The following is a 12469-nucleotide window of genomic DNA, read 5'->3' as shown; positions in this document are numbered from 1 at the left end:
ATAAGAGGCACAATAATTAAGACAGTATTCTAATCAGAGATGTCCCATTTTAGTATGATTGGGAAAAAAACACTTCTTCAAAACTCATGTCTTGCATCTCTTAACCTTGATAACATCTGTCTTGTTTGTCTAAAAGACTCCTATAACAGTTGGTTTAGGCCTATTAGCTATCTACAAAATGGAGGACCGCCCCAACTCTTCATCTGCACTATTCCAGCCTTTAGGTTCATGATTGTTCAACAATTTGTTTAGCTTTGTATGTTAACTCTCTTTTCAGCCACCAGGTTCCAGATGCTAGCATGATGTCTACCAGAATTCCCTGGGCAGACAACCTCGCCAGAGTGTCCTGGAGCTCCACTTCCCCAGAGCCCCACCCTACTAGGGAAAGAGAGAGAAAGGTTGAGAGTATGGATTGACCTGTCAATTCCCATGTTCAGTGGGGAAGCAATTACAGAAGCCAGACTTTCCACCTTCTGTATCCCACAATGACCTTGGGTCCATACTCCCAGAGGGTTAAAGAATAGGAAAGTTATCAGGGGAGGGGATGGGATATGGAGATCTGGTGGTGGGAATTGTGTAGAGTTGTACACCTCTTATCCTATGGTTTTGTCAATGTTTCCTTTTTATGAATAAATAAATAAATGATTTGGTTTGGTTGATAAATAAATACTCTGAAAAAATTAAGAGTGGATAAAGAAAACAGTATGGAAATTCATTTGAAGAGTAGAAAAACTATATGACTCAAGTATCTCACTATTAGGCATTCAATCTAAGAATAAAGAACAAGTATATCAAGCATCCAATGTTCATTGGTTTAAAGAAATTTAAGAATTCCTTTTTAAATTTATGTTATAATCCACTATGATTTGGAAAATTCTAATTTAAGCATAATTAGGAGTCCCAATATGTCTTTCTTTTTGTCCTAACCATCTAGTATGGTTAAATGAGTGAGAAGAATATGAGGAAATCATATCAGATAGTCATCATCTCAGCCCTGAAATGACAAGCATCACTTCTCATAATCCTTGACTGGCCACAAGATTGATTAATAGTAAAGACTAGGCAATGTAGAGGGTCACTGGGATAACAGTGGGTACAAAGGGTCTCAGTGGGGCTGCATGATTAGGAGCCTAGTCCAAGTTCAGCAAAACACTTTCTGTTCAAGCAGACTTAGAAGCAAAATCTACTCAAATGGAGCACTTGGTGATACCATTCTTCATTAGGCTGAAACCAAGATGGGGATAGCAATGGGGATGGATAGAGAGACTCCTTATAAACACAGAGGTATGTGTGTGTGTGTGGAGGGGGGGGGTGTAGCACCTGTGCAATGTTTGTATTATCAATATTCATAAATTATCTATGTGCACTTATTGAACAACAAAGAACAAGTGGAGATAGAGCTACAATAAGAAAGGTGTCTCTTTCACCTAACATAGGTAGAAGTTATGTGAGTCTCAGTACTACAGGATTGTAAAAGGATTGATGAGGCTGGCTTAGACTCAGCAGTAGTCTTTCTCTTTTTAATTTGGTTCCATGGGACCTAAGCAGGTAAAAATGACCCTCACTATTTCACTTCAGTTTTTTAATTTTTATTTAGCCTCCTTTTCTGTTTCTTTCTTTCTTTTTTCTTTTATTTAAGAAAGGATTAATTAACAAAATCATAGGGTAGGAGGGGTACAACTCCACACAATTCCCACCACCCTATCTCCATATCCCACCCCCTCCCCTGATAGCTTTCCCACTCTCTATCCCTCTGGGAGCATGGACCCAGGGTCATTGTGGGTTGTAGAAGGTGGAAGGTCTGACTTCTGTAATTGCTTCCCTGCTGAATATGGGCGTTGACTGGTCGGTCCATACTCCCAGTCTGCCTCTCTCTTTCCCTGGTAGGGTGGGTCTCTGGGGAAGCGGAGCTCCAGGACATATTGGTGGGGTCTTCAGTCCAGGGAAGCCTGGCCGGCATCCTGATGACATCTGGAACCTGGTGACTGAAAAGAGAGTTAACATACAAAGCCAAACAAATTGTTGAGCAATCATGGACCCAAAACTTGGAATAGTGGAGAGGAAGTGTTAGGGGGATACTCACTGCAAACTCTAGTGCACTTCTGCTTTCAGGTATATATTTTGCAGTAGTTTACGGATACGTGTGAACATATGCTCTCTCTCACAGAAACTGGTGTATATCTAGGTTTTGGGACTTTGTTAGAAAGTGAACCACCTGAGATGGAATTAGAGTATACTATGAAAGGAAAGGTCTCACCCGAGTAATGAAGCTGAAGGGTTGTCATTCCACACGTGAAGTCTCTGGACACAGTCTGAAGTGAAGCATGTTGAGGTGGCAATCGTTGTGTTGATTAGGTTGTGATCGGCAGATGCAATATTATTTGATATGGATTGGGAGAGGCATACGGGAAAGTGGGCCCTATCCAAGGGTTCCAGGACTGGGGGAAGTAGAGGCTCTATAGTGGAGATGTGAGGTTCCTGCTGCCTTAGGGTTCAAAAAGACAATCGATAGTTAATGTTATCATCACATTATTTGGTAATTGGGTTAACTTTGACAAGTCCTTTTGTTAGGGTTTGCTTTACAGTACCCAGTATCTTGTATATAGCTGTTCTTTCTTTAGTGTCATTTTGTTCTTTCATATACCCTTCTTTGTTTTATTTTCCCTCTCTTGGTACTAACTAGCATAAAAATTGGAGAAGATGTGGTCAGGGTCTGATACTTGATTAGTGATGGACAAATGTGAGCAAAATTAAAAGTGTGCCAAGCCATTAAAGGAAACTGTTAGATTTAAATGGACTATAAAAATTGTGATGGTCACAAACAAGTGGTATAAGTAGCAATTTTCTGCCTGATAATTATAATTGAAATACTCTTCATTCATGTTATTTACTGTAGAGATTGATATTTTGAGTAAGATTCCTTGCTAAAAGGTTTGTTTATATTATATTATATAATTTACACATATTATATATTCTCCACAGCCATTTTTGACATTAATATATAGTATGTAGTTATTTTTTTTTTTCCTCCAGGGTTATTGCTGGGCTCGGTGCCTGCACCATGAATCCACCGCTCCTGGAGGCCATTTTTCCCCCTTTTTGTTGCCCTAGTCGTTGCAGCCTCGTTGCGGTCATTATTGCCATTGTTGACGTTGCTTTGTTGTTGGATAGGACAGAGAGAAATGGAGAGAGGAGGGGAAGACAGAGAGGGGGGAGAGAAAGACAGACACCTGCAGACCTGCTTCACCGCCTGTGAAGTGACTCCCCTGCAGGTGGGGAGCCGGGGGCTCGAACCGGGATCCTTATGCCGGTTCCTGCGCTTTGTGCCACGTGCACTTAACCCGCTGCGCCACCGCCCGACTCCCTTATGTAGTTATTTTTAAATACAAATTTTTATTGACTCAAAATTATACTAGGACATTGCATAGGCTTCAAGTGTACATCATTAAAAGTTACATTGTGTGCCCTCATGTTCTTATCTATTTACCTATACCTGTTTTCCCCTTCCCTTGTGATAAGCCCTAATACATTTAATGGTCTGAAAACTTATTATTGTTTTATTTAGCTTATCTACTTTCTCTGTGCACAAACTATGAGAGAAATCATACACTGCTTATTTCTGTTTGGTGTATTTTGCTAAGAACACACTCACTAAATCCATTCATGTAGTTGCAAGCAGCATGGCAGCATTCATCTTTCTTTATGGATAGCATTCTATTGAGTATATACACCCCCATCTTTTCTTTTTTACATTCTTCAGTCCATAGACACTTAGATTTTCCCCACTCTTGGCTGTAGGAAATAATTCTATAATAAATATTGGGTATGCGAATATCTTTTCAAAATTATAGGTTTTATATTTGGGTTATATACCCAGAAGTGGGATAAATGGGTGGTTTGAAATCTCTATATTCAACATTTTATTATTTTTGAGGTAACAGTGGTTTACAAAACTATGTTTTATAAGTATAATTTCACACCTGTTCAAAATATATGACCACACCATATTCACCACCAAAACACCAATACTCATCCACCGAAGTTTATTATTAGAACCTTTACACTTACAACCCACAACTTCCCCAATTCCTCTTTTAACTTCAGTTCTGTGGTCCTAATCTAAAGTTTTGTTTCCATTTGACTTTGTTTATACTCTTGCTTTGCTTCTGTATACATCCATATAACTTAAAACATTGAGTATTTTACTTTTATAAGTTTCATTAGCTTTTCCTATATACCTTGGTTAGTGATAATTAACTGTTATTGGTCTGAACAGATTTTGATCACACAAGTCTGAATATCTGAGTACTATATTCTTGGTTGAAAATCTTTTTCATTCCAGTCTGGGTAATATCATGTCAATCTTTTTTTTTAATTATTTAATTAAGAAAGGAGACATTAACAATACCATAGGATAAGAGGGGTATAGCTCCACACAATTCCCACAACCCGATCTCCATATCCCCTCCCCTCCCCTGATAGCTTTCCCATTCTTTACCTCTCTGGGACATGTCAATCTTTCTGACTTTGGGGGATTTTGTTAAACTAGTTGAGGGATTCTGTTAAACTAGTTGAGGGATTCTGTTAAACTAGTTGAGATGGTGCACATGGTTGAGCACTCATGTTGCAATGCACAAGGACCCAAGTTCGAGCTCCTGGTCCCCAACTGCAAGGGGAAAGCTTTGTGAGTGGTGAAGCAAGGTTGCAAGGGTCTCTGTTTCTCGTCTTCTCTATTTCCTGCTCCCTTCCTGGATTCTGACTGTCTCTATTTAATAAATAAATAAAGATTATATTTTATTTTAGAAAAAAGAAGCCAGATTATGGTCTTACATGTGAGTTTCATTATAGATGACTCTGCTTTTCTCTCACTTTTAGGTTGCGAAATATTTTATCTTTGTCATTTTAATTATAATGCTTCTTGGTATGTATCTGTTTGACCTATATTTCAGTTGGGACTCTGCACTTCCTGGTTTCAGAAATAGCCCTGATTCAAAAAATGGTAGGACACTAAAACCAAATAAATTCTAGGAGACGTGGAACAACGGGAACAATCCTAGAGGCTATTTATCATATAAACATTCAGACCATTTTCTACAGAACTTTCTCTCTGGACTCTCTGCCTCATTACAGTACTAAATCTGCACTTTCTGTAGCCTATATGGGTGTAGGATGAACTAGGCCTTTAAATTACATTCAATATAGGAATTGAAGTACAGTTTATAGGAAAAACTAGCCTTATATATATTAAGTAAGAACTAACTGATTGACTAACAGGGATGACCCAGCAAAATACTCACCCTATTGCTTTGTACATCAGAATTTTAATTTCTTCTAGAAATAGGTGTAATGCCACTATATATTTAGATGGAAATTTTTTATTTATTTATAAAAAGGAAACACTGACAAAGTCATAAGATAAGAGGGGTACAACTCTATACAATTCCCACCACCAGAACTCTGTATCCCATCCCCTTCCCTGATAGCTTTCCTATTCTTTAACCCTCTGGGAGTATGGACCCAGGGTCATTGTGGGATGCAGAAGGTGGAAGGTCTGGCTTTTGTAATTGCTTCCTGGCTGAACATGGGTGTTGACAGGTCGATCCATACTCCCAGCTTGTCTCTCTCTTTCCCTAGTGGGATGGACAGCACCAATGTGTCCTGGAGCTCTGATACCCCAGATGGAAATCTTTAAAGTGCATACACTCAAGGGAGAGGTAACCTACTGATCTAAATTTGCATCAAGGTGTGAATGACTGGTGACAGATCTTTTCCTAAGAAGAAATTTTCATAGACGTTGAGTAACAAATAGAAAGTGGAAAGACTCTACAAAAATATACGGGAGAGGCTTCCAGGAAGTCAAATCATTGACATGACTGTTTTTCCAGGACCCACACTTACTCCACAGCAGTTCAAAGAAAAAAATTACAGAAAATAAGTCCTACTGGCCAAAGAATATTAATAGGTCCTAAAATAGAGTGCAGCTAGGAACTAGTAATTGAAATACATGTAGTTTTTTAGTGACTATACATTTTTTTTCCTTTTGATTAATGACCTTTCCAAGTATGTTGTTCTGCTGTGTTAGACTTTTAGTGACTCTTAAATAAGGCATTATCAAGAGGAGAATGGCAGGGACAGAGGAGGTGGTGTGGAGTTCTGTGTACATGTAGTCATAAAGCCAGACTTGGACCAGAAATAATTTATTGCTGCCATGCTTCTGGAATTGTCCCAAATGGGCAGGGGGAAAAAAGTATACCAAGCTTGGCCTGTTTTCCCACAAATGACTAAGAGTTGGCGGTATAAGGAGTGTTTTTAGGCCAAGCCCCATGACAATGAGCTTCAAGGAATATGGGAGGGTGTTCAAATTTTTTCAAGGTTCTGCAAGCTGGCTTTACCAAATATTGCTAAAGATAACTCCCAAATACCTGAATGTCATTGCAAGGGAGTAGTATCCATTTGAATTAACTATGGCTTAAGATATATAGTTCACAAACTATAGTTTTCAAAAATATATGAATACTGAAATATTTAATGCTTTTTCTTTATTTTTTTCTACCAGAACTAATCATACTATCCCATTTTATTTCTGCTAGGAAGAAAATAAAATTGCTTCCATCTATTTTCAATTTGCTAGCCATAGCCACAGGAGCTCAATTTTTTCATTTCCAGTGATCACTCTCATGGACTTTCTTGCCCACATACTGAACCATGCAGCCAGATGTCTTATACTTTACTAAAGAGAAAAATATACTTCAACAAGTGGAAATTTTGTGCATGCATCAAAATAGAATTGTTTCTCACTGGAGTAGCAACCTAGATAAATTGTTCCTCTCAGTATAACCTTTCACAAAGAAGATACTATTTATGAAATATTCATCTCTGGCAAGAGATTATGAAATGCAGAGCTCAATGTAGAATCATAAGAATTTTCAGTAATGTCCCTGTCTTCTTTCTTCAGTTAGACTTTACAAAACTGCCTTTACTGCTTTGTTGACTGTTATATTGTGATAAATGATGAAATGCCTGACGTATGATTAACACCTAATTTATGGAATGAATAAATGTAAGGAAAGTGGAGCTGGGAGATGTCTCACCTGGTTGAGTGCACACATCACCATGCACAATGACATTATATCCTCCAGCCAGCACATAGAATTGCCTACAGGAGGACATTTCATGAGTAGTAAAGCAGCACTATGTTGGCTCTTTCTCTGTCTCTCACCCTATATTTAGAGGAAAGAAAAAATATTGTTATGTGTGGGATTTTTAAAAATTTTATCTTGCTAGGGATTTAATAATGACTGACAAGATTGTGAGATAAGAGGGGCCAAATTACATACAATTTCCACCACCAGAGTTCCATATACCCTCCCCTCCAGCTTGTGAGGTTTTACAGACACTGAGTCCAAGAGATAATCCTGAAAAATGATTATTATAATGATGATGATGACAGGGCCCAGTGGTGGCTCACCCAGTAGAATGCATATATAACTGTTTACAAGGATCTGGGTTCAGATCAAAATTCTTGCTTGCAGGGGAGGAAGTTTCACAGGCAGTGGAACAGTGCTGAAGGCATCTCAACTTCTCTCTGTTTCTGTCTCTCTCTCTATTCCTCACCCTCTGTCCACAGGAAAGAAAAAAAATGGCTTTTGGGAGCAGTGGAGGGGTACAGACACTATTCCCAGTTATAATCCTCATGGCAAAGTAATAATAATAACAATAATGATAAATGAGTTAATGGCCAACTAAATACATTATGACCCTACCCCTTACCAACAATCTCTATTATGATTCCACTCAAATCCTGTTTTCATGCATTCACTAATTTTTTTAGTGTCATGAGTACCTCATGTTTGTGCAATTCTGCTACTGCCTGGACAACTTGGAGTTTTGTTTGTTTGTTTTGCTTTGTTTTGTTTTACTTCAGAGAGTTTCCTCCTGTGCCATTGTGCTCCTGTGTTGTACCTGGGCTCAAACCCAGAACCTTTCACATGGTAAAATGAATGCTCTACTGGGTGAGCTATGGCCTGGACCCTGTTAACTTATACTATTTTTAAAAAATAATTGAATAACTGCTCAGTACTATTGTCCATATTGATACAAAGATATATTTACTACAGAACTTCTAGGAGTCACATTTCAGTATCAAAATCTGATACCCCCAAGAGTATTCCTAGCACTTAAGTGCCAAATTACTCCTAGAGACAACCCCCATTTTAGTGATGATGCATATATGCTATCCATTATATTGGGGACTTCTCTTATGTCAAAGAAGATCCTTGGCTTCTTTTGTTACATGGAATCTGCACAGCTAGACAATTTCCCAGCTTCCAGACCTGCAAAGCTCCCTGATACTGTTAAAGCAACAACTGAATAACTGCTAATAGAAGCAACTATAACCACCAAGTCACAGATTTTACTTGTATTTGCATAATGAGGCTCACTGGAGTAACTGTTGATTGGGAGTAATCAATTTATTGCAGCCTCCCAGGCTTTAAAATGGGATGCAGAATGTCAGGACCACAGGCCACCTAAGGCCTGTGAAATCAGTTGGTTTGGCCCTGCCATGGCAATCACAATTGGGACTTGAAATTTAATTAATCTAGGAGTTTTTCCATAGCAATATTAAGTGATAATTTTTAAGCTGAAAATTTTGAATGGTCTATGAAAGATGTTGTAAATATCCAAATGGCCTTTGGCAGAAAAAGTATTTCCCCACCCCTGCTTTATAAGCAGTCTGTCATGTAGTCACAAGTGGATGACTTCTCAGTAAATGTAGTCACAAGACTGAAGAAGAGTATTTGAGAATAATTATTAATAAAACAAAGACTGTACCCTCTGGGATAGGTCTTTGACTTAAACTTAGATCAAATGAATATTTTTTTCTCATTTCAGCCTTTGTCTTGCTTCTGCTCCCCTGCTTTCCTACACATTGCCCTATATCCAAACGTGAATAGTTGTTTTCATTGTTTCTTGGACTTGTGCACATTGAACCTACCTCATCATCAAAAATGCATCTCTGAGACCTCGTTCTGAGCATCAGGAAAGTGAAGATGGTTTGCCAGGTGTGTGAGTTCTTAGTGTGCATCAAACCACTTGGGGAAGAATATAAGATTCTTCCAGTGTCCAGATGAGTCAATGAAATATGTTTTGAATTCTTCTAATGTAAATTAACTACATTTTGTGAAAAGGGTCTCAGTTAGAACTGAAATCTAGCAGTAAGGGAAGCAACCTTAGGAAACTTTCTCCTCTCTGACTTAGAAACCCTGGGGGAAATGAGGTCTAACCTTTAAGCAGGTCTGATTGTCAATGAATTCAGTATGATTAGACTTCACCATTTAGGTTCCATGAAATTTCCTTGAAAAAGAAAACTCTTGAAGCTTGACCTTTGTGGTTGCAGAATTCCACACCATTTAGCACATTTACCAGCACCTGAAATGATGAGTGAACATAACATCTTGAGTCATTTTAACTTAATAAGCATCTGATAAAATAACACCTATAATGGTGATTATGAATTTTTATAGTTAACTTGAGCTGTCATTGATGAATAATTCATATTGCCTTCCATATTAACTATAATTATTACAGTCAAACTGACTTTGGATAAAATGGTGAAACTGGAAGAACCTACCACATATTGCCTGTGAACATGCAAACAAAATGAAAAAGGGTACATGAAATCTGATGCTAAGCGTAAGCAATAGAATTGGTTTTGCTTTTGGTGGCACCTATCATGGGTAGATATGGAACTGTACAACTATGACAAAAAAAGTCTTATAAATCAACATTTCTCCAATTATATGATCTATATACAATAATACCAATTATAATAAACCAATAAAAGGAAATAGATTAACTTTAAACTAGAATCCCTCTAAACCAGCACTATTTCACTAAACCTTCTATTTTCTACCTTTATCTAAGTGTACAAAGCAACTAAAAGAAATGAGTATTAAAAAGTAATGTGTTTCTCAATTCAAACCAAATAATATTGCATCTGCTGATCGCAACCTAATCAACACAACGAGTGCCACCCCAGCATGCTTCACTTCAAACTGTGACCAGAGATTTCAGGTGTGGAATGACAACCCTTCAGCTTCATCACTCGGGTGAGACCTTTCCTCTCATAGTATTCTCTAATTCCATTCCAGATGTTCCACTCCCCAATAAAGTCCCCAAACCTAGATATAGTCCAGGTCCCCTGAGATAGAGCATAGGTTCACACGTGCCCGTAAACTAGGGGAAAAATATATACCTGAAAGCAAAAGTACACAAGAGCATGCAGGGAATACCCCCAACACTTCATCTGCACTATTCCAGTCTTTAGGTCCATGACTGTTCAACAATTTGTTTGGCTTTGTATGTTAACTCTCTTTTCAGCCACCAGGTTCCGGATGCCAGCAAGATGCTGACCAGACTTCCCTGGACAGACAACCCCATCAATGTGTACTGGAGCTCTGCTTCCTCAGAGCCCCACCCTACTAGGGGAGGAGAGGCAGACTGGGAGTACGGATCGACCAGTCAATGCCCATGTTCAGCGGGGAAGCAATTACAGAAACCAGACCTTCCACCCTCTGCAACCCACAACGACCCTGGATCCATACTCCCAGAAAGATAGAGAATGGGAAGGCTATCAGGGGAGGGGATGGGATATGGAGATTGGGTTATGGGAATTGTGCGGAATTGTACCCCTCTTATTCTATGGTTTAGTTAATGTCTCCTTTCTTAAATAAAAAAATAAAATAAAATAAAAATAAAATAATGTGTTGGTGTCAGGGAGGTAGCGTACAGGTTAAGTGCACGTGGTGTGAAGTGTAAGGACCGGCATAGGGATCCTGGTTTGAGCCCCCAGCTCCCCCCCTGCAGGGGAGTCACTTCACAGGCGGTGAAGCAGGTCTACAGGTGTTTATCTTTCTCTCCCCCTCTCTGTTTTCCCCTCCTCTCTCCATTTCTTTCTGTTCTAACAACATCAATAACAACCACAATAATGATAAAACAAACAACAAGGGCAACAAAGGGAGAAAAATAAATCACTTTTAAAAAGTAATGTATCAGAAGAGTGTATAGTATCAGAAGAGTGTACAATTATACAGATGTTTATGTACACTAAATAAACTCATAAATCACTCCCTAGTGCCTACAATTTGAAAATGTCCCTGTCTTATTTTTGTCCATTCTTCTTTTTTTAAATTTTTATTAGTGATTTAATAATGAACAATAGGATTGTATAATGACAGGAATATAATTTCGTGCAGTTCTCACTACCAGAGTTCCGTGTCCCATCCCTCAATTGGAAACATCTCTATTCTTTATCCCTCTAGGAGTATGGACCAAAACTCTTTTTGGGTTGCTGAAGGTAGAAGGTCTGGCTTCCATAATTGCTTCTCCACTGGCCATAGAGGTTGGCAGGTAGATCTGTGCCCCAGCATATTTCTATCTTTTCCTAAGGGAGTAGTGCTCTGGAGAGGTGAGTCTTCAGGATACATTGTTAAGGTCATCTACCCAGCAAGGTCAGAGTAGAATCTTAGAATCTCAAGCTTATTTGCTGAAAGGCAGTAAGATATAAAGCTGGACAAATCATTTAATAAACAAGAACCTAAAGGTAGGAATAAAGCAAATGAAATTAGGGATGGTAGGTTGTAACCTGCCAACATCATATTCAAGTTCTGCCTCTTGAAACCATAGTATGAATAGGATATATCAATCTTTATTTTCTTCAAGAGCTTGGCAGCATCTTAGGCTTAAGCATTAAGTTAAGACTTAAGGCTTAACTTCCGTGTTCTGACTCTTATAGAGACCCATGTAGTAAAAGATATAATGAATGATTCCCATAGTAATGAGAATTTGTATTTGAGCATCTTGAATTTTTCTTAAGTGCTTTGAAATCTTCCAGAATGGAAATACTCAAATATTAATGGACCCTAGTTAAAAGACAAGAACTTTCATTGAATTTGAGATGAACTGTCTCCTTAATGGATACACCAACTAAATAAGCAAGGTAGAAAGAAAGAAATGCAACAGATTCAGCAAAGCATTGAATAATAAAAATACATTTTGAGTTGACACAAATTTTTAACTTTTTAATCACCTTGGTTTGATGTTGATTAGACATAACTATTCTGGAAAAGTGTGGTTATTAGCTTTCTCTGAGTTCTCATTAGAATTTGATGAGCTGTGGGTTTAAACCCTGGGTTGCCACCTACAAGGGTGAAGCTTCACAAGTTGTGAAGTGGGGCTGCAGATGTCTCTCTTTCTCTCTCCCTATCTCCTCCTATCCTATTATTTCTGTTTGTACCTATTCAATAAATATGTTGATTTAATTGAAGCTTTAAAAGAAACTTAATGAAGTTATGTGGTTAACAGAGTACTGTTGCTATATGGGGGGGGCAACTAGTAACTAAAATGTATAGATAACAAATACTGTCTTCCCATTACTTCCTTATAAATAAAATTATCTTCAGTCATTTCA

The sequence above is a fragment of the Erinaceus europaeus genome, chromosome 11 (assembly GCF_950295315.1).
Source record: "Erinaceus europaeus chromosome 11, mEriEur2.1, whole genome shotgun sequence".
In the NCBI taxonomy this organism is placed as follows: domain Eukaryota; kingdom Metazoa; phylum Chordata; class Mammalia; order Eulipotyphla; family Erinaceidae; genus Erinaceus; species Erinaceus europaeus.
Note: the sequence above shows the minus strand (reverse complement) of the source record.